We start from the raw sequence: 27,574 nt of genomic DNA on the forward strand, positions 1-27,574 counted from the left end.
AATTAACATTATCAGACATCAATGTCATAATCATAATAACCATACTCATTTACTTGTTGGTTGGCTATGGAGATGATGAAAAAATCAACTTCTAGGGATGGTGCGAATGGTAGTGTTGGTATTTCTGCTTTCGTAGATGGATTTACCTTTTTTGCCTTGAAGCCTAATACTGTGGTTGATGTGTGTCTAAAGATTATTCCGATTTATATTTAAAATCTGGGATTCATAGAAGTTTAGCATAATGGTAATTGCAAGGTGTTTTTATTTATACTCGTATATGTATATCCATAATGAAAATATGTTCCCTAAAGAAATAACATATGTTAGTTATTTTTAAGAAAGTGTTCAGTAATACCAATTTAATATGTAGATCCCACATTTTTACCATCGTTAACGCTTGAGTTCTGTTGGCCAATCTTTTGCATGTCAGCTTGTAAACAACAAACTGTGACATGAATAAATCTGATCGCTGTTCGACGAACATTTTAGTTAGAAATGATAGCAACCAGAGAACAGCTGCGATCAACCGACCAGTGTATTTAGTAAATACCAATATGTGCAATCTTAAAACACCAATTGGTAAAAAAAAATTCAACCACCAATATCCAATGCAACCGACGACTGCGGGTGTTTGTTAGTATGAGTGTTGGTCTCTCGAAAACACCGCACTATGGGCGGAAATTGAAAATTTGTGGCAAAAATTATTTACAATAAATCTAGTATCTTCAAACATGGTATATCGATATTTCTTATCAAAATCAAATGTTACCAACAAAAAGGGAGCCAATCCCCCTTATTCCATGTGCGTTACTATAGAGGGGTCGAAATTCTAATTTCCTGGAATACGTATACTCATAGATGGAGTTTAATTTATACTTGCTTGTTTTCCTTATTAAGAAAGCGCCTTATCCCCAGAACTTGTTGTAAAAAGTAAAAACCAGTTGCCATTTTATTAAATTAATTTTATTAAGATTAAACAAATATTAACCATTAAAATCACGTTCTTCGGTATCTAAGTCTAATTCCGTCCATCTGTGTTTGTTGTTCACAGGATTCCGGTTGCAGTTATTAACCGATTTTGATAAAATTTTGTACAACGTGTTTTCTTAGTAAAAGGACAAACACTGTTGAATTTGGAAAAAAATGGATCAAAGTTAGATATAGCCCCCATATATATGTATCGCCCGATTACGACAAATGAGATCGTACTGCGTTTATTTTCTAGCCGATTGTCTTCAAATTTAACACAAAGTAATTTTTGTAGTACCCTTAAAGTGTGCAAAATTTCATCAAATTCGGTTCATATTTAGATATAGCCCTCATATATATGTATCGCCCGATTTTCCAAAATTTTACTATAAAATCCTTTTTTTTAACCAATCTTACTCAAACTTGGCAGAATGTAATCTTCTGTAGTACTAACTATACCTGCAAAAAATCATAAATCGGTTCAGATTTAGATATAACTCCCATATACACGTATCGCTCAATTTTCCCAATTTTGGCCATAGGACCCTTATTTTGGTTATCTTGTGGCTTTCACATTTCCTTTTGATGTATTTATATGTGTTTTAATTAATTTGCTTAATTCCTCGTCGATTTTATGTGGTATTTTACTTTTCCAGAAAGAAAAGATAGCATTTTTATCTTTTTGTTTTGTTTTTCAGACAAAATGAGAATAATTCGCTATTTTTATCATCACTATTCCCTAGAAAAATAACATTTATTTTAGTATGGGCAAGTTTGGGCAGACAAACTTTACAGCACGTAAAAGTATACTTCCTCACGGACAATGTTAAGCAAAGATTTTCATTAACAATCGCTAACATTTCTAGTTCTATTCCTCGCAAATATACGTATGTACATTTAAATTTTCACATATAACAGCACTAAAATTTTCACATATAACAACACTGTTGAATCCACAAATTCAAGTTGGAAAACAAGAATATTTTTTAAAGTGTTTACAACATCTTGAACTACTAATCCTCCTCTTAGAATCCACATTTAAAAGTTTTCTTTTTTTTCACTTTTATTTGGAAAAAAATTAAGCGTGAAATTTTTAATATTTTGCTCTTCTTGATTACACGCAACTTTTGGTAAACATTGGCAACTTTTTTCTTCTGAACAGGGTTGCCAAGTTTCAAATTAACTTTCGATTTGTACTTTCCAATATGTTCTATAGTTTTTTTTTTGCATAGGCAAACAAAACTATAGTTATGATCTTGACATGTTATTGGCATTTTAATTTAATCTAAATGATTAAATCTAAAAAGTATCTATGTGTTTCGTCCATAAATGCAATTTCACTAAAACTTTCCCAATTGCAATCAGACCCGGTGTATTAATAAAATCATAGGGTCTGCATCTATAGGTATATGGTAAATGTGAAGAGTATGGAAAACTACCGGAACAAAAAACACCTCCATACATGTAAATATAATCAATTTTTTTTTGTTTTTTGTTGAAAATTTTCCAAGCCTTTTGGCTTATGCGAATATTGCAAATAAGAAAAAACATTGATTTGCCGTTGGATATTTTATTTCAATTTCAATTTCCATTCCATTTCACCTGTACAGTGTTGAGAACCCTTGACGTTGCGACTCTATTAAAATCTTAGTTTGTCATAAAATATGAAAACTACAGTAATACAATGCGATCGATATGATAATATCGATATACATAATTAGAAATGCCAAACAAGAGAAAGAGAGCGAAAGGGTATAGACAAAGAAAAATGATGGCGATGGAGAGAGATAACGAAACACATCAACAGAAAATATCTTTATTATGACTCTGGATAGGCTGATATCTATTTATGTTGGAACTAACATTGATTCAAGATTGCTCTGCCAACGACGACCAGTGACCGGTATTGCGAATTTTTTCCACCAAATTATTACGGGGATGGGGACGAAATTCTTGGTCTAGGGCTTATTTTGAGAATATTTTTTTAAGTATAATAAATCAGGCTTAGAATGATGGCGTACATTCTAACTACTTCTGTATTAGTACCCAACAAAAAATTTTGGAAGTTGTTCTAAAGGCACAACTTTAAAAGCACTTTCAAAATGTCCTCCCAAGGATGTTATTTTTTTAACTACACAGGAAGTTCTTTTAATTAAATTTTTATAACTCGATTTTTTCACATTTCTAATGGGTAATTTTAAATTTTTTTGTTTCAAATAGAGTAAGAATTAATAAAATCGTACAAATTTTTTTAAATTTTGTCAGAAAAAATGCTAAATCGATCCTAGAAAAAATGGCGAAAATTTGATGTCAAACAGACAAGCGTTAGGATGCCTTAAAAATCATAATGTTTTACACAAATTAGTAATTTGTCTAAATATCACAACATTTTTAATTCATATCCAAAACACTGAATTCGGATTACACCTTAAGACGTGATGCAAATTCAGTGCTGTTGAAATGGTGGGCATCCGTCCTATGACCAGCCCATGTTAAATTCATCGCTTCTGTACCAATTTGGCACCGCTTTTGCCCGCAGAATGTACGGAATTGTCAATGAGGTTTGTTATTGTCATATTTATATTCCAAACGTATATTTTCATGTCTAACGGCTTCGATAACCTTACCAAAATTTTCAATTCTTTAAAAAAATTTCTGGTAAAAATTAACATTTGTAGTTTCATCTTCTCAATTCTAGCCACTGTTCACGACACATACATTTGTTGGCTTAAAAATGTTGTATCAATTTCATAGAATTTAATATGACAACGAATAGAAGGACTTTTATGTGGTCTAATTTAAAATGTGATTTTTGCCACAATATAAACAAATCTTCATCATATATACGATATTTAGATTATGCAATTAGTTTAAATCAATAGTCGGATCAACTACAAATATCTTTGAAAATTGCACAATTTTTTTGTTTGTTTGAATTAAATTTAAACTTAATTTTCTGCTACGATTTCAATTTAATTCATTGTAGGTGTGTATTGAACTATAATGAAAATGGATGTCACATTCTTAATTGAAATTGTCTGGACTTTCATTGGCAAAAGAGAGGAAATCTAATAACAGAAATAGCAATTAAGGATATCGTTATCCTATTCGGATGTCATTTAAGAATTAGCTTTAAATGAATAATGCAACATAATAGATTGAGTGATATAAGTTAGTTGGAGGAAATATTACTCAAGTAAGTAATGCAAAATATAGGTAGAATTGTATATGCAACAAAAGATATAGTTATAATATTGCAACTGGGTCATCCCAAGAGAAGTGTGATATAATACGTCACGGATTTTGGAGATATCAAAATATTATGCCCATATATAACATTGTGCCAAGGGAGCCACCGTGGTGCAATGGTTAGCATGCCCGCCTTGCATACACAAGGTCGTGGGTTCGATTCCTGCTACGACCGAACACCAAAAAGTTTTTCAGCGGTGGATTATCCCACCTCAGTAATGCTGGTGACATTTCTGAGGGTTTCAAAGCTTCTCTAAGTGATTTCACTGGAATGTGGAACGCCGTTCGGACTCGGCTATAAAAAGGAGGTCCCTTGTCATAGAGCTTAACATGGAATCGGGCAGCACTCAGTGATAGGAGAGAAGTTCCCCACTGTGGTATCACAATTGACTGAATAGTCTAAGTGAGCCTGATACATCGGGCTGCCACATAACCTAACCTAACCTTGTGCCAAAAATGTATTTGTTTTTTTTTTTTCAAATATATCTCAAAAATGTATTTGTTTTTTTTTTCAAATATATCTCAAAACCTACTCGATTTATATTCAATTAAATGTGAAACTATTTCATAATAGTTCCCGAAAGCTAACCAAATTTTCTACATGATGTATGGTCGATTACTTATGTTGCCGATTACTTACGTTGCTAGTACTCTAAAGTGCTTTTAAAAAATTTTTACTCAAAGCATATTTTTCAAATTGTTTTCTCGTTATTTCAAATATAATAGCTTCCTCTGAAATCCCGAAGATGGTTACTTGAAATTATATAAATTTCAGGTGGATTTTAACAAACTATACTAACGCTAAATTTAACGTATTTCTATTGCAAACAAAAAATATTTATTTGTAGTTACATTTTATTACTTTTTTCGTTTTTTAAGTTTTTATGACCTAACCATGGGTATAAAGGACAATGTCAATGTTCTTCTATGAGAAATTGTAACTTTATGAACTAAAGTAAAAAAGTATTACATTGCATTAAATTTTCCGGCCTTTAAAAACACTTTGTGGAAATCTCGAAATGTGGAGTACAATTTAGTTCGATTTTCGCATGAGTTAGTTCATTCTTCCAGATAATTTTTTCCAATGTGAAATAAAACTACGGTTTCTAGAAGCCTAAGAAGTTAAAGTTGGAGATCATTGTAGACCAAATATATTTCAAAACATGAATCGATACACATCATTTTAGGCACAGCTCTTTGTGGTCGTAAAATATCTCTAGATTTCTAATTTGAGACAAATCAGATGGTTAGGTTAGGTTAAAGGGGCAGTCCGATTAAGTTTCGGGCTCACTTAGACTATTCAGTCCATTGTGATACCACATTTAACTAAAAGTACCTATTACATATGGGCACTTCTAGTTTTAACCACTGAACCTTCTCTATTATTTTCTTTTGTTGAACCAACCAGATTGTTTCAAAAACATTAACAGGCTGCTTAAGTTAACGTCTTTTAGCTCCGCCAGTAATCTAAAGCTATATGTCCCTAAAATTCGCTAACGCCTTACACAAAATGCAGGACACTCACACAAGAGGTGTTTAATTGATTCCGTTTCCTTCGCATCATGACAGCTCATACAGTAGTCATTATACTTCGCACCAATAGTTTTTGCAAATCAGGCAGAGACCCGTTATAGCAGATATCAGAAGTGATATCTGACGTCTTGAGAACACTAGCATATTTAGTGTGCGGTTCAAGTTTAAATGGGGCCATATTTGCTTGGTGTCGTTACAACCCTTGCAATTCTCCCATCGAACATTTGCCATCATGACAGCCTTCTCACGCAGTAAGAGCTTGCAGGTTGCCAGCGACATACCAACAGATTCTAGTTCCCTTGGAATATGTAATGTAGTTCCTAGCCTTGCTAACTCATCTGCTTGACAGCTCCCCGGTATAATCCTATGGCCAGGCACCCATATTGGGTGAATATTGTACTGCTCAGCCATCTCGTTGAGAGATTTGCGGCAGTCGATGGCCGTTTTCAAGTTAAGGAACACAGAGTCCAAGGATTTTATTGCAGGTAGACTGCCTGAGTATACATTAATTCCAAACTTTTTTGGAACATTACTTGTATGGCATTATTTTGAGGACCGAACTGTGACCGTACATTTTTTCCGACCACAACGACAGCTCGCGCTACCGCACAGCCGCTATAGCAGCTGACTGTCTGGTCAAAATGTCTAAAGGCAATAGATGCAGCATGACATTAAGGGAATCTGTTCCTGTCTTATTGAATGCGCCTGAGATACACAAGCACGCCATACTCTGAACCTGTCGGTTGCTGAAGTGCCGGCCACCAGACTACAACACCATATCGCTTTTGTATACATTATATATCATGAAAGCCATAACTTACACGTTCTTGGGTCTGGGCTAGATGTGACAGCGACTCAATGTTCAATATAAACACCGCATGTCGTCGTGGTCCATCCACCTCATCCAAACGACCAACCTTCCAATCGGCGGTTGGAAGTCTGGGTTACATTCCTTTAGTCTGTTTAGTATAGACTCAGGATCAGGAGGGTTTGCAGGTATCTATGCATGTGCTCTAGGTTTAGCCGGTATGCCAATGCTCCTTTATCAAATCGGATAATAAAATCGAAGTGATTTCGATAAAATTATACTAAAAGTAGATCAGCACACTTTTCTCTTTTACGGGAAAATTTTCCGGATCATCTTATATCTCGAAGAGGTTACCACAATTGGTAATCAAAATCGTGTGATTGAATAGCTTGTATCGTGTCTGAATCTTTGGACTAAAGACAACAATGTATCATTTTGACGATTTTATATTTGTGGTTTAAAGATTTTATACCCTGCGCCACACTGTGGAACAGGGTATTTAAGTATTATATGTTTGCAACACCCGCCTGTCTGTGAACACATTTTTGTGATCAAAGTCTAGGTCGCAGTTTTATCGTCGTCAAATTTGGCAAACGTTTGTGTTTTGGGTCAGAATAGATCCCTATTAATTTTGGAAGAAATCCGTTCATATTTAGGTATAACTTTCACATATATCTTTCGCCCGATATGTACTTATACGACTCCTGAAGCCAGAGTTTTACTCCGATTTATGTGAAATTTTGTTCAAGGAGTAGAATTATCATTCTGTGCGTGCTAAATTTGGTTGAAATCTGTTCAGATTTAGATATGACCCCATATACACGCAAAGAAAAAAAACGTTTGGAAAACGTGCACCGAAAACGTTTTTCTTTTGTGAGAGTTTTTTGAATTGCTTCGAAAATTTTAAACTTTTTTCACCAAAAAAATTCGTTTGTTACAAAATTTTTATTTTTTCAATAAAAAGTTATTTTTGAAACAACAACACAGTCCATTTCGTTTATATCAAACACTGTTCTTTTCTGGCTTTAGGTCTTTAATAAGACACATTTTACAGTTCAAAATTTAAAAAACACAATGTAATGTTGAATATTTTTTCGGAATCTTCCGAACATATCTGAAATATATGTAAAAAAAAAACCAAAAAAAAAAACTTTTGTCGAAGCAGGGATCGAACCCACGACCCTTGGCATGCAAGTCGGACGTAGCAACCACTGCACCACGGTGCCAAACTAAATGTTTGTTTCTGTTAAATAAACTTTGTTTATTCGGTTCGTGGGCGCCGCAAGCTATGCTATATAAATATAACTTATATGGATAATTATCTATTGATGACCATAACAGGTACATAGCTCAGTGGTTAGTGTGTTGGCTTACAAAGTGCATGGTCCGCGGTTCGATTCTCCGTCCAGGCGAAAGGTAAAAAAATTTTAAAAATTTATAAAATCGTATAATTTCTTCTACATTGTTGGTATTACAGGAAAAGATGTTAAATACTAAAAAACCTCGTGGATGTGAGAAAGATGTGAGGGAAAATGCAATTGGCAAGAAAACAATGTTTTTTTGTCTTTATGAAATTGTTTTTACATCCTGGAAAAGAATAAACGTTTAACACAAAAAGTATATACTTTTCTTCCTAATGCACTTCCTTTCAACGAAAAGCAAATGAGAAACGAACTTTGTTTGTCTAAAATTTCGTTTGGGAGGAAAGAATTATTTTTTTGCGTGTATTTGTTTTTCCGATTTGGGCAAAAATTGCCAAAATACCCACATTTTCCTTTAAAACTCGACAACTTTTAAAAATGACTACAATTTTCCTATATTACTAATACATATCTATCCTCTGATAAATCATAAATGCAATTTTGTGAAGTTGCCTAAAATTTGCTGTATATTTAAATATATCCCATATTTATACCCTTCACCACTACTGTGTCCGTCTGTCTGTATATGTAATTTTGTGTGTAAAGTACAGCTCGCAGTTTAAGTCTGATCGTCCTCAAATTTGGCACAGAGGTTTACATTGGCTCAAAGACAATCGCTATTGATTTTGAAAAAAAATCGGTTCAGATTTAGATATAGTTGCCATATATATTTGTCACCGATCTGGTCATAATTGACGCATTTATAAACGTATTTTCTCAAAATATTTTGGGGCTTTCGTAAGATATGCAAAATATCAGCCAAATCGGTTCAGATTTAGATATAGCTCCCATATATATCTTTTGTCCGATTTGCACTTATATGGCTTCAAAAACCAGAGTTTTATTCTGATTTGCTTCAAATTTTGCACAAGGAGTACGTTTAATAGTATTGTTAATAGTGCTGAATTTGGTTGAAATCGGTTCAGACTTAGATATAGCTTCCATATATAACTTTTGCCCGAGTTGCACTATATGGCTTCAAATTCCAGAGTTTTGCCCTGAGTTGCTTCAAATTTTGCATAAGGAGTACGTTTAATAGTATCGTTAAGTGTGCCAAATTTGGTTGAAATCGGTTCAGATTTAGATATAGCTCCCCTATATATCTTTCGCCCGATTTACACCCATATGATCACGAAGGCCAAAATTATTCTCCCATTTACGTTTTTTGCTGAGATAGCAGGATTATTATTCTAACTATGCATGTCAAATTTGGTCAAAATTGGTCCATATTTAGATATAGCTCCCTGGTAGAATGTTTCATATTTTAGACCCATTTTCAATGGGAGTTTCCTCCAATTGACTCGATAGTTTGCACAGAGAATACATTAATATGCTATTGAAGTGTTTCGTCTTAATCTAATATGGCCAAAATACCCACATTTTACACAAAATTATGTGACGATTTCCCCATATCGTAGTCATATTCTACACACTGTATTGCCAAACTTTTCACGAATGGTCGAATTTTAAATAAAGATCCGACTTGTGGAAATATCACCCGAATTGGCCAAATAATATATCACAACCCACGATTGACCAATATCCTTGTAAAATCGCCACTGCTGAGTAGCAAAAATTTTAAATATTACTCAAATTGTCCTATATCTCGAATACATATGTCTCAATTTTTACCTTAGTATTTTCTTTATGTTTCATCCATATATCTGATTTATTATTTATTGTTTATTTGCAGGTAATGAAACAATTGCATAGCTGTAGATTGTCACAAGTACAGGTAACAATAAATACACTGAAAAAAATATTGTCGTGAGGTCAAAGATTTCGTGTCTTGAAAATACGAATGCAAATTTTGCTTAGCATAGAAGACGTATTTCTCTAATATAAAGTTTTTTTCCTTGTCCAAAAGTCGATAAACTTTTCAATGAAGTCGTATTGTCCTTATAATTAAGTGATTTGAATTAAAAATGGGTATCATAACATGAAAGAAAAAATGTTTGGGCTAAGGTCAACTTGACTTTAATAATTCAGAAAAATTCTTTAGATTTAATGAAATTGTCTTTAAATTAGTTGTCTTTTTGTATCTTGACTACAAAGCAAAAAATCGTTCAAATATAGGACATGTTTTTCAAAACTTTATTTTAAAGAAGTTTTTTACTTGAAACATAATATAATTTCTACTGGAATAATAAAGTTGTTTGGAAAATAAAGTTGTCGTGAACTCGTTTTTAAAGGACTTTGATAGCATATGAAGAAAAAAAGATGAGAAAGCGAAAAAATAAAATTTGTTTCCTAGAAGCAAGTACACAAAACCCAAATTTAAAAGAGAATTGTGTCTTAAAAGTATCCTTACTTGTATTCTCCGCTTCTTTGGCTCGGAATCAATACCAATTTTTTTTAAAGTAAAAAAAAAAGAAAAGTCCACTTAAAATTGCAAGGAAAATTCGGTGTACTATAGATTTTTTTAGATTGACAATTTATCAAAAAGTCGAAAGTTTAGATGCAACGTTTAAGTTATAAATAAAAAAAAACAAAAATCGGACGCAAATGCTTTTTCCAATATCAATGAATCAACTATAATGTAACTGACATTTCTATTTAGAAATATGTACCATTGTTAACTTTGTAACACTTCTTGTCACAGATTTTTACCGCCGGGTTTTAACATACATAACTAATCGTCGACTAACTTTTGAATACGATCGATTACTTAGTAGGATTCGTTTAGGGTATCATATATTGGACTCTGCCCGAGTTTATATCTTTTTCCCAAGAAACAATATTTCCCTGCTTTAAAACCAGGTTATCAGCATCCTTTATTGTATTCATGACTCATATTTTACAAAACCGAAATGTGTTTTTTTTTCTTTTTGGTACATTGTTATACTCTCTTCAATTCCTAGAGATATATTCCAATTAAAAAAATCCTCAAATCACACCACCATAAAAAACAGAAATAAATTAAAACAAAACAAAAAGCACTTGTCTTATATTTCCCAAAGTCAAGATAGCAATGAAATCACGAATATTCCTTCTCGTTACAAAGCCGGATAAAAGAAAATTTATGAAATTTGATGTTCTACGAAGTCATTAATTATTCCTACAGATTGGATTTTTTTTGTTCGTTTAATGAGCAGTGCCAGGTTGCATCCTGCCATTTTCCTAGAGTGTAAATTTGTAAGCAATCATTTCATCTGCCTTTCAAATTTAAATAAAGATGACACGTGAAAATGCACCATTATTTAGAGTTTTGCGTTTCCATGGAGTAGAAAATTTGCCATATAACTCAAATCAAATATTTAAACTGTCATTCGGCCTCTCCTATTCAAATTCTGTACATCCATTTAATAACACAGAAGGCTATTTGGAATTATTAATTATGAAAAATTATTGAAATGCCAGTACCGAAAAGAATTTACATATTTAATTTTTAAAGCCAAAGGGAATTGGTGGCTCAACAAGACGCCATGGAAACCAACTAGGGCAGGGATTCCCAAAGAATTTGGCATTTCGCCCCATACCTTTGATATATTTTCTATCACTAATCCATCATGTTCCTCTTGATTTTTACAAAACTATAAAGTTCAGCCCTATTATCCTGACTATATGCTTAATATTTTTATATCATCTATTGGGAAACACTGAATGGCATAATCTTGTAAAGTAAAAAAATAAATGAAAAAAAAAAAAAAAACACGAAGCAGCAGGCCGAATTATTTCTTATTTTCTCTTAAATTGCTTCCTATGGCGAAGCAGAAATGAAAATGTCTATAGGACAGAAAGAAAAAACATCGGTGGTACTCAAATTTAAAACATGGAAATTTTAAATAAAATACAATTAGTTAGCTTTTACGTTGAAAAAGAAATTAAATTCATTAACATTAAATTTTTAGCATAAGTGTGTCTAATTTTGTTGATTGTAAGATTTGAGATTCGGTCGGGTTCTGTTTTATAGATTTCATGTAATTCAACCTGTTTGAGTACCAACCAAAACAAGATGAATATTCTTTTGATACTAATTTATTTGGGAGCCACCGTGGTGCAATGGTTAGCATGCCCGCCTTGCATACACAAGGTCGTGGGTTCGATTCCTGCTTCGACCGAACACCACAAAATTTTTCAGCGGTGGATTATCCCACCTCAGTAATGCTGGTGACATTTCTGAGGGTCTCAAAACTTCTCTAAGTGGTTTCACTGCAATGTGGAACGCCGTTCGGACTCGGCTATAAAAAGGAGGTCCCTTGTCATTGAGCTTAACATGGAATCGGGCAGCACTCAGTGATAAGAGAGAAGTTCACCAATGTGGTATCACAATGGACTGAATAGTCTAAGTGAGCCTGATACATCGGGCTGCCACCTAACCTAACCTAACCTAACTAATTTATTTACAAAAATATTCTTCCTGTGCATCAGACCAACTGATCGTAGCACATAACTATCTCTTATCTACTTTGCTACGTTAAGATCCATACATCACACATGCGCTCTTATCAGCTACCCAGCAAAAATTTGGAAGTTCTTCTAAAGGCACAACTTTAAAAGCACATCCAAAAATGTCCTCCCAAAGATGTTCTTTATTTTAACTGCACAGGAAGTTCATTTGATTTAATTTTTTTATAAATCGCTGTTTTCATATTTTTAATGGAAAATTTAATTTTATTTTGTTTAAAATAGTCTAAAAACAGATTAAGAATCAATAAAATGGTACAAATTATTTAAATTTTCTAGAAAAATTGCGAATTTGTAAAATTATTTGATGTAAAACGTTCCAGACAAACGTTATAATGCATTAAAAATTACAAAAAAAACTGCAAAATTGTTTATTTGTCAAAATATCACAAATTTTCTTAATTCACATACAAAATACTGAATTCGCATCACACCTTAAGGAGTGATGCAAATTTTATTTCTATACAAAATTTTGTCAACATTTTATTTCTATAGAAAATTTTGTGAAATTTTCATTGCTATAGAAAATTTTGTCAACATTTTATTTCTATACAAAAAGTTTTTTCAAAATTTTATTTCTATAGAAATTTTTTTTCAAAATTTTATTTATATAGAATATTTTGTTAAAATTTCTATAGAAAACAGAAGTAAAATATTTCTATATATAGAAAATTTCAGTAGCTGTAGAAGAAGAAATTGGAAAATCTACCAAAACATCAAGAATTTACCAATCTGCCACACAGTAAAAATTCTACAATGTTTGGCAGAATTCTTCCACAGGAAGAGAGTTTGAGGAACGATCATGCTCAGCCACATTTGGCAAAATCAGTAAAAATGTATTTGAAAACACTGAAATGGGAAGTCCTACCCGACTAGTTCAGACATTGCCACATACACCGATCGACGACGCATTTCGTTCTTATGAGGAAGCCAAAAATTGAGCCGATGGAGTTAAAAGACGAGGCGGTTTTCGTCGCTGTAGCCGAAATAAATTCTGGTTCGAAAAAATCCAGCAGTTGTAACTATTACTATATTAAAACAAGTAAGGAAAGTCGGGCGGGGCCGACTATATTATACCCTGCACCACTTTGTAGATCTAAATTTTCGATACCATATCACATCCGTCAAATGTGTTGGGGGCTATATATAAAGGTTTGTCCCAAATACATATAATTTAAATATCAATCGATCTGGACAGAATTTGATAGACTTCTACAAAATCTATAGACTCAAAATTGAAGTCGGCTAATGCACTAGGGTGGAACTCAATGTTAGTAGAAAATATGGGAAACATTTAAATCTGAAGCAATTTTAAGGAAACTTCGCAAAAGTTTATTTATGATTTATCGCTTGATATATATGTATTAGAAGTTTAGGAAAATTAGAGTCATTCTTACAACTTTTCGACTCAGCAGTGGCGATTTTTCAAAATGTTGGTATTTTGACCATTTTTGTCGAAATCAGAAAAACTTATATATGGGAGTTATATCTAAATCTGAACCGATTTCAACCAAATTTGGCACGGATAGCTACAATGCTAATTCTACTCCCTATGCAAAATTTCAACTAAATCGGAGTTAAAAATTGCCCTCTGTGCTCATATGAGTGTAAATCGGGCGAAAGCTATAAATGGGAGCTATATATAAATCTGAACCGATTTCAATCGAATTTGGCACGCATAGGTACAATGCTAAATCTACTCCCTGTGCAAAATTACAACCAAATTGGGCCAAAACTCTGGCTATTAGAACCATATTAGTCCATATCGGACGAAAGATATATATGGGAGCTATATCTAAATCTGAACCGATTTCAATAAAATTTGGCACACTTAACTGCACTACTAATTGTACTTCTAGTGCAAAATTTCAAACAAATTGGGCCAAAACTCTGGCTTCTAGGACCATATTAGTCCATATCGGGCGAAAGATATATATGGGAGCAATATCTAAATCTGAATCGATTTCAACCAAATTTGGCACGCATAATTTGTGTGCATAATTTGTGTGCAAAATTTCAACCAAATTGGGCCAAAACTCTGGCTTTTAGGACCATATTTCGGGCGAAAGATATATATATGGGAGCTATATCTAAATCTGAACCGATTTCAATCAAATATTGCACACTTGACTATACTACTAATTGTACACCGAACTGATTCCTTCCAAAATCAATAGGGTTCTATTCTGACCCAAATTAGGAACATGTGCCAAATTTGAAGGCGATTGGACTTAAATTGCGACCTAGATTTTGATCACAAAAATGTGTTCACAGACAGACGGACGGACGGTCCGACTCAGGGACCCACCCTGAGCATTATTGTCGAAGACACCAAGTGTCTATCTCGTCTCCTTCTGGGTGTTACAAACATATGCACTAACTTATAATACCCTGTTCCACAGTGTGGCGCAGGGTATAAATATATTGGAAAATTCGGTAAATGAGATCTGTTTGTAAATTTTAATTTTATTTAACCCAATTTTAAAGCTGGATGACTTCCCAAAAATTGTCTTTACTTTTAGCGAAGATAGGTAAAAGTACATTTTTTTACTGAGATTTGCCCAAGAATATCCACTAAATAATGTTTGCCCTTATACGGTACAAGAAAAATATACATATATTTTTTTTTAAAGAGAGGTTTTAAACTTTCATTGCAATCTCCAGCCTGCCCATGCAATTAGTTTACCACGATAAATGATGATAGAATAAATGAGACTGACTGGCCTATGTTAAAAAACACCCTCGCTGCATTCATATTAAATAAGGACAATTTAAATGTAAATTGACCATATAAATACAACTTGGCTGGGCAGAATTAAAAATTAATCAAAAGAAAATATACACGAGAATATTAAATCTTTGTCGACACGCCCTCCATATCTCTCAGTCTCATCAGCTTTCCCCCAGCCTAAGGATTTGGCAAATACGAAAATGACAACGTAGTGGAAGATGAAAAGTGAAAAATCAACAAAAACAAAGCTGCTACGAAACAAAATTCCAATGAAATAAGTAGCAGTAGCTGTCTAACAGCAACAATTTTTGGGATAAAAGCAAAAAAAATACAAACTTACCTAATTAACATAATCCTCTATAGAGCCAGTGTTTCTTTCTTGGAGATGATATTGAAAACCAATGTTAGTTCTTTTTTCCTGGAACTGTTGATGGTTCTATGATGATGTTGATGCTGAGCTTAAGTCTTTCACAGAAGTCCAAATAGTGAAAGCAGCAAGAAGATTAATTTTTTCTTCTTTATTTTTATCTTATTTTTGGTTCATATACATTCAGTGCACGGTAAAGCTATCTGTGTATTATTTGTCACCAAGTTTCTAGCCGGCTAGGATATTATGGTAGATGAAGACAGACACCTTATTCAAAAAGAAAGTTTTCAAAGATTTTCGTTTTTTTTTCGAAATTTTTTGAGTTGTTTTTCCTATTTACTGGTAAATGAGGAAGCAACACAATTTTGTAGAATATCTTTAGGCTGAATTTACAGTCACTAAGTTTTTGCGTTACTTTTTCCTTCTTGATTTGGTTTTGTTTTCCTTATGGGCTTGTCGATAACTTTCTTTGTTTCCTTTACAATTTGTTTAAATTTTTCACGGTGGTCTCTTCTTCTGCTTCTTCGTCGTTTTTTGACAAATTAAAACTTTTCACTTTTTTGAAATTTTGTTACTTTGTTTTTCAAAAGTCGGTTATAACTTTTTTTGTTCAAAGATATTTTTAGATGTTGTCATTGTTGTTGTTCTGCTGCTGCTGCTGCTGGCGTACTTTTAAACTTTCATGTTGATTTACTTCTTAAACGTTTTACTGCGAAAGTAGACATTTTCTTTAGTATTTATTTTTTATTTATGGCCTATCATTTAGGCGTTTTATTTATAGCATACTTTTAGGTGTCTCATGTTTTATAATGGCAAATGAACGCTTCATGTTTTATAATGTACATGAGAATACAACGTAACGACTTTGCATATAGGAAAGGGAGGAAACAACAACAAATGGAGAATTTTAGTAAATTTTTTATTCAGATAACACTAGCCAACAACCATTTTGTGAATCGTTTCTTTTTTCTGTCGATTGGTTTTCGAGATATAATTTTTTTAATTTTTTTTTTTTTAATTTTTGGAGGTACACCTACAATTTTGAGCATATCTTTCGTTTTCTTTGACCTTTTTGATCCTAATACTACTCAAATTAAAGAAAATTGAGCCGTCTACAACTCATTCTCAGAAAATTTTCAAATCGGGTAAGTAGTTTGGATGTTAGCGGCTTAAAAAGGTAAAAAAACGGCGTTTTTTAAGTAAAAATGTGGCAAAAAACATATAAAAATTCATATAAAATATAAAAAAACGGCAATTTTTTGTTTTTTTACGTGTAGCTGGAATCTTTACAAAGAAATTAAGCCCTTACTTAACAAAATCTGACAACAAAAAGTAAGGGCTTAATTTCTTTGTAAAAATTCTAGCTACACGTAAAAAACAAAAAATTGCCGTTAGAAAGTTTTTTATATTTTATATGAATTTTTATATGTTTTTTTGCCACATTTTTACTTAAAAAACGCCGTTTTTTTTACCTTTTTAAGCCGCTAACATCCAAACTACTTACCCGATTTGAAAATTTTCTGAGAATGAGTTGTAGACGGCTCAATTTTCTTTAATTTGAGTAGTATTAGGATCAAAAAGGTCAAAGAAAACGAAAGATATGCTCAAAATTGTAGGTGTACCTCCAAAAATTAAAAAAAAAAAATTAAAAAATTATATCTCGAAAACCAATCGACAGAAAATTTTTTAAAAATCATTTTCGTGTTTAGTAGGTCATAATCAATAAGAAAAAATATGCTAGAAACAATTCACAGAGAAAAGTTTGTTATTTGTTGCCTAGTGTAATAGAGAAGAAAGAAAAACACCATTACCCAGTGAATTAAATGGCTGTCTCAAGACATTTTGCAATATTGATGGGAAACTGAATAACATAAACAAATTTGCATTACAAAATTTAATGATATAAGCATACTGGTTTGATTTTATGCGACAAAGGAACTGGAGGAAGAGCGATCTCACTTAACTCTATTTTTATGTGTGTGGTGATTTTATCATTGAAAAATATTTGTAATATTACAAATCCTATAATCAAGTTCTTACTCATGTCCCGATAAGGTAGTTTTTAAATATTCATTAATATTGTAAAGTTTCATGTTGAAGATTTTTATTTGCATGATCGCCTGATATCAATGCTTCTTACGTCCAAACGCATGATTTTGCCTACACTGAAAAAGTTTGACCGGTTCAAAAGATTTTGTCTTTACACTAATGATTGTGGTGTTGATTCCGAGCCAAGGAAGAGGAGAATTCTCTTTTAAATTTGTATCGTGTGTACACTCAACAAAAAGTTTACTTTAATCCAAAGATTTTGGTATTGATTCCGAGCCAAAGATACGGCTTCTTTAAAATAAAGACATTTTTAGCGACCTATCTCGCTTTAAAATGTAGGATCAATAAAATTAAAATTAGGATACAGATCTCATTTATCGAATTTTCATTCTCTTTTCGCTGTATATTAATAAAGCTATTCACTTACAAACAAATGTCAAATTTTAACCGATAGTTCAAATAAAATTAAAAATTAATTATTAATTAAGATAAACCAAAGATGCTAAATCCTCAATGTTATTTAAAGCGTTTTTATATTAAATCTAAAGATTCAATATTTCAGTTATTTTAAAGACGATTTCTTTAAATCAAAAATGTGCTTCTTTATTTTAGAGAAAATTTGCCTTAGTTTAAAGTCATGCGACTTTGCCTTAGTTAAAGACATGGGAAGCAAATTTCCAAAACTTGTGTCGTAAATTTAATGAAAACAATTTTTGAAGAAAAAATTGTAAACTTAATTTTAATTAAATTTTCTTTATTTTAATTGAATTTTTCATTAATAGTTTGTAAATTGCGCATCTTAAAATTTAGGTTGGTAATCTTTAATATGACGTAAATATTTTTTTCAGTGCAAACTCAATCATCTTTTATAAATATTTTGGTGACATTTTTTCTATGCAATATCAAGTAGGCAAAACTCAAATCTAAAGGAGAAAACTATAATTCTCTTTTTGTGATATATTAAAAAAGTTTTAATAATCGAAATTATAACAGATATTTCAATGTAAAACACGATTTCTTATTTTATTTTAATCCAAAGATGCAAATCCTCAAAATATGTAATGACCTATATATGAAGGCCTATTATTTCAGCCTCACTTAGACTATCCAGTCCATTGTGATACCTCAGTTCTGCAGCCCGATTCTATGTTTAGCTCAATGCTAGCAGACCTTTTTTTATAGCCGAGTCCAAGCAGCATTTCACATTGCGTCGAAATCGCTTAGAGAAGTTTTGAAACACTCATCATGGGAAATTTTTTTTGAAGCAAAGATTATAAACCTTCTGTTAGGTAAAATTTCATTATTTGAAAGAAATTTGTCCTTAACCCTTAAATGCACAAGATCACCGATTCCTCCGAAAAAATATATAATATGCAAATTGGTAAAAAACATCAGCATACCACATTTTTTTCAAAAAAAAAACTTAAGTGTTTTTGTTTTAAATACACTCAAAAAAATTTACTTGGATCCAAAGATTTTGACCTTCCTTTAAGGATTTTGGTATTGATTCCAAGCCGCATCTTTGGCTTAAAATAAAGAATTTTTTTTGCGACATATCTGGCTTTAAATTTAGGATCTATATAATTAAAATTAGGATACAGATCTCATTTATCGAATTTTCGTTCTATTTTTCCGGAATATTAATTAAGCTATTCACGTACAAACAAATGCCAGTTTAAAACTCCAAATTATGACGGATACTTCGAAGTAAAAAAATATTTTTTTAATTCCAAAAAAACTTTAAACCAAAGACACCAAATCCTTAAAATAAGTTTTAGCGTTTTTATCTTTAATCTAAAGATTCAATACTTCAGCTATTTTAAGGACGATTTCTTTAAATCAAAAATGTGTTTCTTTACTTTAAGGAAAATTTACCTAAGTTTAAATATATGAAACATTAACGAAAGGACGCAAATTTTCAAAATGTGTGTCCTAAATTTAGTGAGAAAAATTTTTGAAACAAAGATTATAAACTTTCTTTTAATTAAAATTTTTATTTAACTTCCAATTTGCAGATTTTTTGATTTTTTTTTTTTCTAAAATTTGATTTTCAATTTTCACTACAAACTTTCTGAAAAAAATATACCTTTAAAAATAGCGTTATGATGTTCTCAATGGATTAAACTTGATTTTAACGAATTCGCTTAAAATTTTAAGACGTACGAACCTTTTTTCTGGTTGTATCTTAAAAGATACAGTGCCCATTTAAGGGATAATATTTGGTAAATTAGTTTTCCTAATATTTACACTACATAATCTTTCATATCAGGTCAATATTTTTTTCAGTGTATATATCACCGTGGTCCAATGGTTAACATGCCCGCCTTGCATACATAGGGTCGTGGGTTCAACCCCAGTTTCGAGCGAACACCAAAAAGTTTGACAGCAGTGGTTATCCCCTCTCAGTAATGCTGGTGACGTTTTTGAGTGTTTAAAAGCTTCTCCAAGCGGCCCTATAAAAAGGAGACCCCTTGTCATTGAGCTAAACGTAGAATCGGCCAACACTCAGTCTGAAATATCGGGCTAACACTGTACCGAAGCGAACCTGTCACTCTAGAAACTGGCCTTAATGTAAAGCGGCCGCATTTTTGGATGGAAATCAATACAAGAATCCTTAGAGATGGTCAATTTTTTTGAGTGTAGAAAGGTGCATTGTTCAACACGAATACTTTTTGTTTTTCAACTTAACTAATTTGTAGAACTAAAAAATATTTTCATAATTTTTTTAGACTCAAATACCATCGAATGAAAAATATTTCGATTTCCCTTCCATTAAATGCACATCGCATAGAGGTCTCTTTAAAGCCATTGCGAATTCTTTAAGTCTCACCATTTAGAATTTATATGGCATGGATGGCAAAAACACTTTTGCGATCATCCAAAAGTTGAATGGCTTGTTGGTTGGATGCCTGTGTATATTTTTGTTGCTATTTTTTGTCTGTAGAATGTGTCATTTCAAGCGGAAGCTTTCCTGGAAAATTTACAGTTTTGTAATTTTCCCTCCGATTCCACACTTTTCGCATTTACTCGTATAGTCACAACACTTCTGCTTCTTCGTCAGTGGTTCGATGAACGCGATTCTATGGGCATGTGCGTATGTGTGTGTGTGTAGGTTTGTGACTAAGTCCTTTTTCCAACCCATAGCATTACAAGTGAGTTCATAACGTTCTGTTTCTTGCTTAAAACATGGCCTACAATCAGGCGGCGGCAAAGCAAATCGTAAGCAGCCAGGCTGTCTGGCTGGGCTCATTAAAGAGTAAAAAACGAGAGTTTTTGTGAAGGCTAACCACCCAACAGGCAAACATGAGACTCCTTTCATCCATGCCATACTGAGGAAAGGAGATCGTAGACGCACGCCAAACATCCATCCATAAGGGGGTCGTTTGTATCTAAAGGAAATGTATCCTTTAAATACTCAACTCAAAATTAATCTAGATATCGATGGCATGTTCTACAGAATATGTTAATGCTTTGTTTTTGTGACAATTAGCAGATTCACCAGGCAGGAGAGGGGGAGGGAGTCCCAAACAACTCATTCGAAATATTTTTGTAAATGTGGACGAGTATATCGTTTATGTGTACACAAATAGGCAAACATGCGGAACAATTTTGGCGACAAAAGACTAGAAGAGTTCACAGGCTTTTTGTGATAATGATTTATTTTATCTACAATCTTTTAATGGCACTAAAAATAGATCTCCAAAAGCAGTGAGTCCCAATCAAATATGTACTCGTATATCCAATATTGGTTGAACTGACAATATGACAATGCCTAAAAGTATGCCAGAGATTTTATTGTTGCAATATCCCCAGTTATATACAATGGTAAAGCAAACATTGATTAAGTGTGAAAGAGGGTCATACTTTGTGAAAGTGTAAACCTAAATGGGTAGTGTGGTGGGGGCGGGCGATATTTATGGTCTACAATGGACAAACTTTAAAAGGTTAAAGGTGATTGTATTTGGATTTTGTGAATTTGACCTGCATAGACTACAATCATCGAAATTATTTATTGACCACAAGGTAAATAAAACTTTGTGTATAAAATAAATTGGGGACATCATATTTGATAGTTTTTATTTTTATGATGTTTGATAGTAAATTAAAATCTTGCATTAAAATATCTTCAGTGAGGCCAAAAATTTATAAAATTTGGATATACTTTATCAAAACTTATTATAAGTTAGTGCATATGTTTGTAACACCCAGAAGGAGACGAGATAGACACATGGTGTCTTTGGCAATAATGCTCAGGGTGTGTCCCTGAGTCGATATAATCATACAGGGAGTAGATTTAGCATTGTAGCTATGCGTGCAAAATTTGATTGAAATCGGTTCCGATTAAGATATAGCTCCCATATATATCTTTCGCCCGATATGAACTTATATGGCCCCCAGAAGCCAGATTTTTGGCCGAATTTGGTTGAAATTTTTCATTAGGAGTACAATTAGTAGTATAGTCAAGTGTGCAAAATTGGATTGAAATCGGTTCAGATTTAGATATAGCTCCCATATATATCTTTCGCCCGATATGGACTAATATGGTCCTAAAAGCCAGAGTTTTGGCCAATTTTGGTTGAAATTTTGCACAGGGAGTAGATTTAGCATTGTAGCTATGCGTGCCAAATTTGGTTGAAATCGGTTCAGATTTAGATATAACTCCCATATATATGTTTTTCTGATTTCGACAAAAATGGTCAAAATACCAACATTTTCCTTGTAAAATCGCCACTGCTTAGTCGAAAACTTGTAAAAATGACTCGTAATTTTCCTAAACTTCTAATACATATATATCGAGCGATAAATCATAAATAAACTTTTGCGAAGTTTCCTTAAAATTGCTTCAGATTTATTTTTTTTACTAACATTGTGTTCCACCCTAGTACATTAGCCGACTTAAATTTTGAGTCTATAGATATTGGTGAAGTCTAGCAAATTCTGTCCAGATCGATTGTTATTTAAATTATATGCATTTGGGACAAACCTTTATATATAGCCCCCCACCACATTTGACGGATGTGATATCGTATCGAAAATTTAGATCTACAAAGTGGTGCAGGGTATAATGTAGTCGGCCCGCCCGACTTTAGACTTTCCTTACTTGTTTTTTATTTAAATATTACACCCTTCAAGCTCTTGTTCGAAAATGGAACCTTTAAAAGGTAACATAAACTGCCGAAAGCCTAGTTGGACGGACACAAAATGTAAACTGTTTTATGGAAAAATAGCAAGTGTTTGGATTTCCTACTGTCGAAAAGTTGTAAACGTCGAAAACATCATATATCTGTAAAAAAACGTAAATGTCAAAATGTCAATGTTACAGGATACTTAGATTTGATTTCAAACTTTTTTTTTAATATCCCTTAGTATGAAAACGCCATATTGAAGAATTTTTCATAATAATATTTTTGCCACGAATCCGGCATTTGAAAAATGTCTGATTGCAACCAGACCCCTTTTCCACTGGGCACTGTGGGCACGTGCCCAGGGCCCCGCGATAGATAAGGGCCCCTAGTTCCTGCCAGATTGCTGAATTATATTATATGTATACAAAACTATATACAATTCAAATTAAAAAACGTATACAATTCAAATTCTTATTTTGTGAAAAACTAAGTATTTTACGAATGTTTACGACGTTTTTGGCGTATGGTAAAATACGTCGTAATTGTATGTCAAATATTGAACTAGACTCTATTTCTTTTTTTTAGGATTTCTTTAATGCCTTGTGAAATTAACGAGAATTTTTATTTACGAAATTCTCCCTTCTAAAAAGCAAAAAAAAAAAATAAAAATAAAATCATTGGCGCTAATTCATTACCACATTAACAACTACGTCACTGAAATGTATACCCACGTTTAGTTCATAAAATTTTTGAGACATACTGAGAATAAAAATTTGGGAAAATTTAAATGGGCTGGAGAAAATTTAATTAAAAACTGAAGAGGTTGAGCTCTTCTATCAGATAGGTTGGAAATTATAACTATTCAATTTTTTTCAATTTGTAAATTCATCTTTATTAGTAGTTTTTTTTTAATGCTATATACATATTTTCGAGATCTTATGTACACACAAAAAAATTTTGTTCTGATTCAATCACGAAATTAATTGATCCAATTAATTTTTTCTTTTGGGAGCCACCGTGGTGCAATGGTTAGCATGCCCGCCTTGCATACACAAGGTCGTGGGTTCGATTCCTGCTTCGACCGAACACCAAGAATTTTTTTCAGCGGTGGATTATCCCACCTCAGTAATGCTGGTGACATTTCTGAGGGTTTCAAAGCTTCTCTAAGTGGTTTCACTGGAATGTGGAACGCCGTTCGGACTCGGCTATAAAAAGGAGGTCCCTTGTCATTGAGCTTAACATGGAATCGGGCAGCACTCAGTGATAAGAGAGAAGTTCACCACTGTGGTATCACAATGGACTGAATAGTCTAAGTGAGCCTGATACATCGGGCTGCCACATAACCTAACCTAACCTAATTCATTTTTTAATTGAAATGTCTTCAATCATGAAAATTATAGTATCAATCACAGTTTTAAGTGGAAATTAAAAAAATACTTGATTAAAAAATTAATTGATTTTATTAAAAATTTTCAATTAATTTTTTAATTGATTCAATTAAAAATTTAATTGATGTTGAATACCAAACTCAATTAATTTTATCCATTGCCAACGTAACTATTTTCAATTACTTTCTTAACTGACTTAGTGTTTTTAGTTTGATTAAAAATTGATAGTTTGATATAAACTTTTAGTTAAAAATTAAAAAACGTCGATCACTTCCGAGTTTGATTAAAAAGTTAATTGTATCAATTAATTTTTTAATTAAAAATTTTAAAATGTTTAATCATTGACATAATTAGCTTAATTTTTCTATCTTCATTAAAAAGTTAATTGTATCAATTACCCAGCAAAAAAATTTGGAAGTTCTTCTACACTGAAAAAAATATTGTCGTGAGGCCAAAGATTTCATGTCTTTAAAACACGAATACACATTTTGCTTAGCATAGAAGACGCATTTTTCTAAAATAAAGTTATTTTCCTTGTCCAAAAGTAGATAAACTTTTCAATGAAGTCGTTTTGTCCTTATAATTAAGTGATTTGACTTAAAAATGGGTATCTTAACATGAAAGAAAAAATTTATAGGCTAAGGTCAACTTGACTTTAATAATTCATAAAAATTCTTTAAATTTAATGAAATTGTCTTTAAATTTGTTGTATTTCTGCATCTTGACTACAAAGCAAAAAATCGTTCAAATATAGGACATGTTTTTCAAAACTTTATTTTAAAAAAGTTTTTTACTTCAAACATAGCATAATTTCTACTGGAAGTCGAGTCCTAATTTGGAAAATAAAGTTGCCGTTAACTCGCTTTTAAAGGACTTTGATAGCATATGAAGAAAAAAAGCTGAGAAAGCGAAAAATTTAAATTTGCTTCCTAGAAGCAAGTACACAAAACCTAAATTTAAAACAGAATTGTGTCTTAAAAGTATCCTTACTTGTATTCTCCGCTTCTTTGGCTCGGAATCAATACCAAATTTTTTAAAGTAAAGACAAAATCTTTGGAACCGAGTATGCTGTTTTTTCAGTGTAAAGGCACAACTTTAAAAGCACTTTCAGAGGATGCACTCCCAATGATGTTCTTTATTTTAACTACCCAGAAGGTTGTTTTGATTAAATTTTTTATAACTTGGTTTTTCATACTTTCAATGGGTAATTTTTACTTTTTTTGCTTCAAAGAGTAAGAATTCATAAAATGGTACAAATCATTTAAATTTAAATTTAAATCGACAAAAAATGCTAAATCCAATCCGAAAAAATTGTGAATTTTTGAAAATATTTGAGGTCAAACGTTTCCGACGAGCGTTAGAATCCAATAAAAATTATAAAAAGTTATAAAAATTATTTATTTGACAAAATATCGCAACTTGCGGATCCAAAAAGAAAATTTTCATTACTTTTTTGGCGACGCTTTTTTGCTGGGTAATTTATTAATTGAAAAAATTTTCAACTTCAATCAGCTTTTTAATTGGAAACATTTTGGTGATATTTTTTTCTGTGTATATATATTACAGCGAGTGATGGAATTTTTATTTTATGATTAGCGCATTTTACAAATCTTTTCAAAGGAAAATAGGGGTAAAATCTTTATATGAGACTGGAGAAGAAGTTCAAATACAAATGGAAAGCAACAATATATAGGAAAATTTTACAAAAGCGTAAACAGAAATATATATTGCACTTTATATTTGGTGAATGTTATTCAGTAATATTATTGTGATAATTCTCTACAACCCCTTCTCAAGGAATAAGAGGACTGTGTGTTTGTATGGTAGTACTCGTAGTTTTGACTGATTCGTTTCATCAAATCAGAGATGTTCTCATATCGAGTACGTACACTGTTAGAAAAATATGTTTTTCATATGTTCCGATATAAACAAAATGTGTTTCGGGCACAATTTTTTAACACAATATATTTAAGTGCAAAAATGTAATGTTCCTAAACTAGCATTAAATGTTTGGGACACATATGTTAATATGTTAGAATATAATATGTTTGGGACAAGAATGTTTCATAAAAATAATATGTGTGAATGTAAACATATAAAAATATACCAAGTTAGAGCAAACATATATATGTTTTATTCAGGGAGCGACAGAGAGAGAGAGAGAGAGAGAGTATAGAGAAAGAACTAGATATGGAAACCGGGAGGGTTGACGAAAGATATCAATATAACACAGCCAGAGAATAAAAGAGAGCAATTTCTGTGTAACTGTTTGTATGTTGTTTCGGTGAACTGTTTTATGTGTTCATTTGTTTTGGCTATGCGCGTATGATGTTAATACGGCTTCGCCAAAAATTTGATATGCTTAAGTCTAAATATTATTCAATTTGAATATTAAATTGCGTGTTCGGAGTAAAGAGAATAACCATTTAAAAAAACAGCATGTGTTTTTGCTTTGAGAGCAGCAATTTGAGCATGTGTGGACATGTGTTTTGTTTATCATTTTGGCATTATGGGCACAACTTAGGAAGAAGGAAATAAAAAAAAAAAAACAAAAAAAAAAACAAAAAAAAACAGTGGTCCAATAGGAGTTGAGTTGAAAATAAGTAGTCCAAGAGGAGTTGACGGAAACTTTCAAAAATAAAGCGGGCAATAACATAAGTTCGAGTTTTGCGCTAAAAGTATTTTTCATTTTAGGGGCAAAACTCGAATCTTTAAAAGCAGAATAATCTACCTTTTATGGCAAATTGTATTCTAACTTGGTGGGGAATGATTCAAAGCAACAATTGAAAATATTTATTTTCTTTAAAACAAATTATTAAAGAAAAGAAAACGTGAAAACATTACCATTTTAGAGCGATAATGCCAACCTAATACCTTAAAAGTAAAAATGAAATTAAGTACAAAATTATTCGTTAATAAATATTCATATTTATTTGTATTTCTAAATACGATCAATTTTAAATGGTGTTAAATGATAGTAAAAAATAATTCACGCCTAAATAAATTTATGTTTATATTGTAAACCTATTTATTTTTATACTCGACTTTCTTCTTTTGTTAGAGTTTTTGAATTTCATCGAAAATTTCAAACTTTTATACCAAAAACAATTTTTGTTACAAACTTGTTATTTTTGCAATAAAAAGATATTTTATCTAAAAGCTCAGTTCATTTCGTTTATATCAAGCACTGTTCTTTTCTGACTGTAAATCTTTAATAACACACATTTCGAAGTTTCATTGTAAACATTTTATTTAGTAATATATAAATTAAAAAAAAAATGGTGTTCGGTCGGAGCAAGGATTGAATCCAAGGATTGCTCAACGTGGCCAATAAATGTATGTTTCTGTTGAATAATGTTTTGTTTGTATCGGCTCGTGGGCGTTGCAAACTATGCTATATAAATTTAACTTATAACGATAATTGTCTATTGGTGACTATAACAGCTACGTAGCCCAGTGGATATTGTGTTGGCTTACAAACTGTATGGTCCTCGGTTCGATTCTCCGTCCAGGCGAAAAGTAAAAT

The 27,574-nt window shown here is 32.1% G+C and overlaps 2 protein-coding genes across 2 annotated transcripts in view; one reads left to right on the top strand and one right to left on the bottom strand.

The window, feature by feature from the left end:
* Positions 1–27,574, top strand: part of timeout (circadian regulator timeout) — a 1,081,463-nt gene that overhangs the window by 768,627 nt on the left and 285,262 nt on the right. The gene's annotated exons all lie outside the window — the stretch shown is intronic.
* 2mit (leucine-rich repeat-containing protein 2mit) overlaps positions 1–27,574 on the bottom strand; it is a 250,101-nt gene that overhangs the window by 212,858 nt on the left and 9,669 nt on the right. The window contains exon 2 of the mRNA XM_075291453.1: positions 15,459–16,194. The gene's annotated coding sequence lies outside the window, so the exon portion shown is untranslated. The remainder of the gene's footprint in view (positions 1–15,458; positions 16,195–27,574) is intronic.

Source organism: Haematobia irritans, chromosome 1 (assembly GCF_050003625.1).
Source record: "Haematobia irritans isolate KBUSLIRL chromosome 1, ASM5000362v1, whole genome shotgun sequence".
NCBI lineage: Eukaryota > Metazoa > Arthropoda > Insecta > Diptera > Muscidae > Haematobia > Haematobia irritans.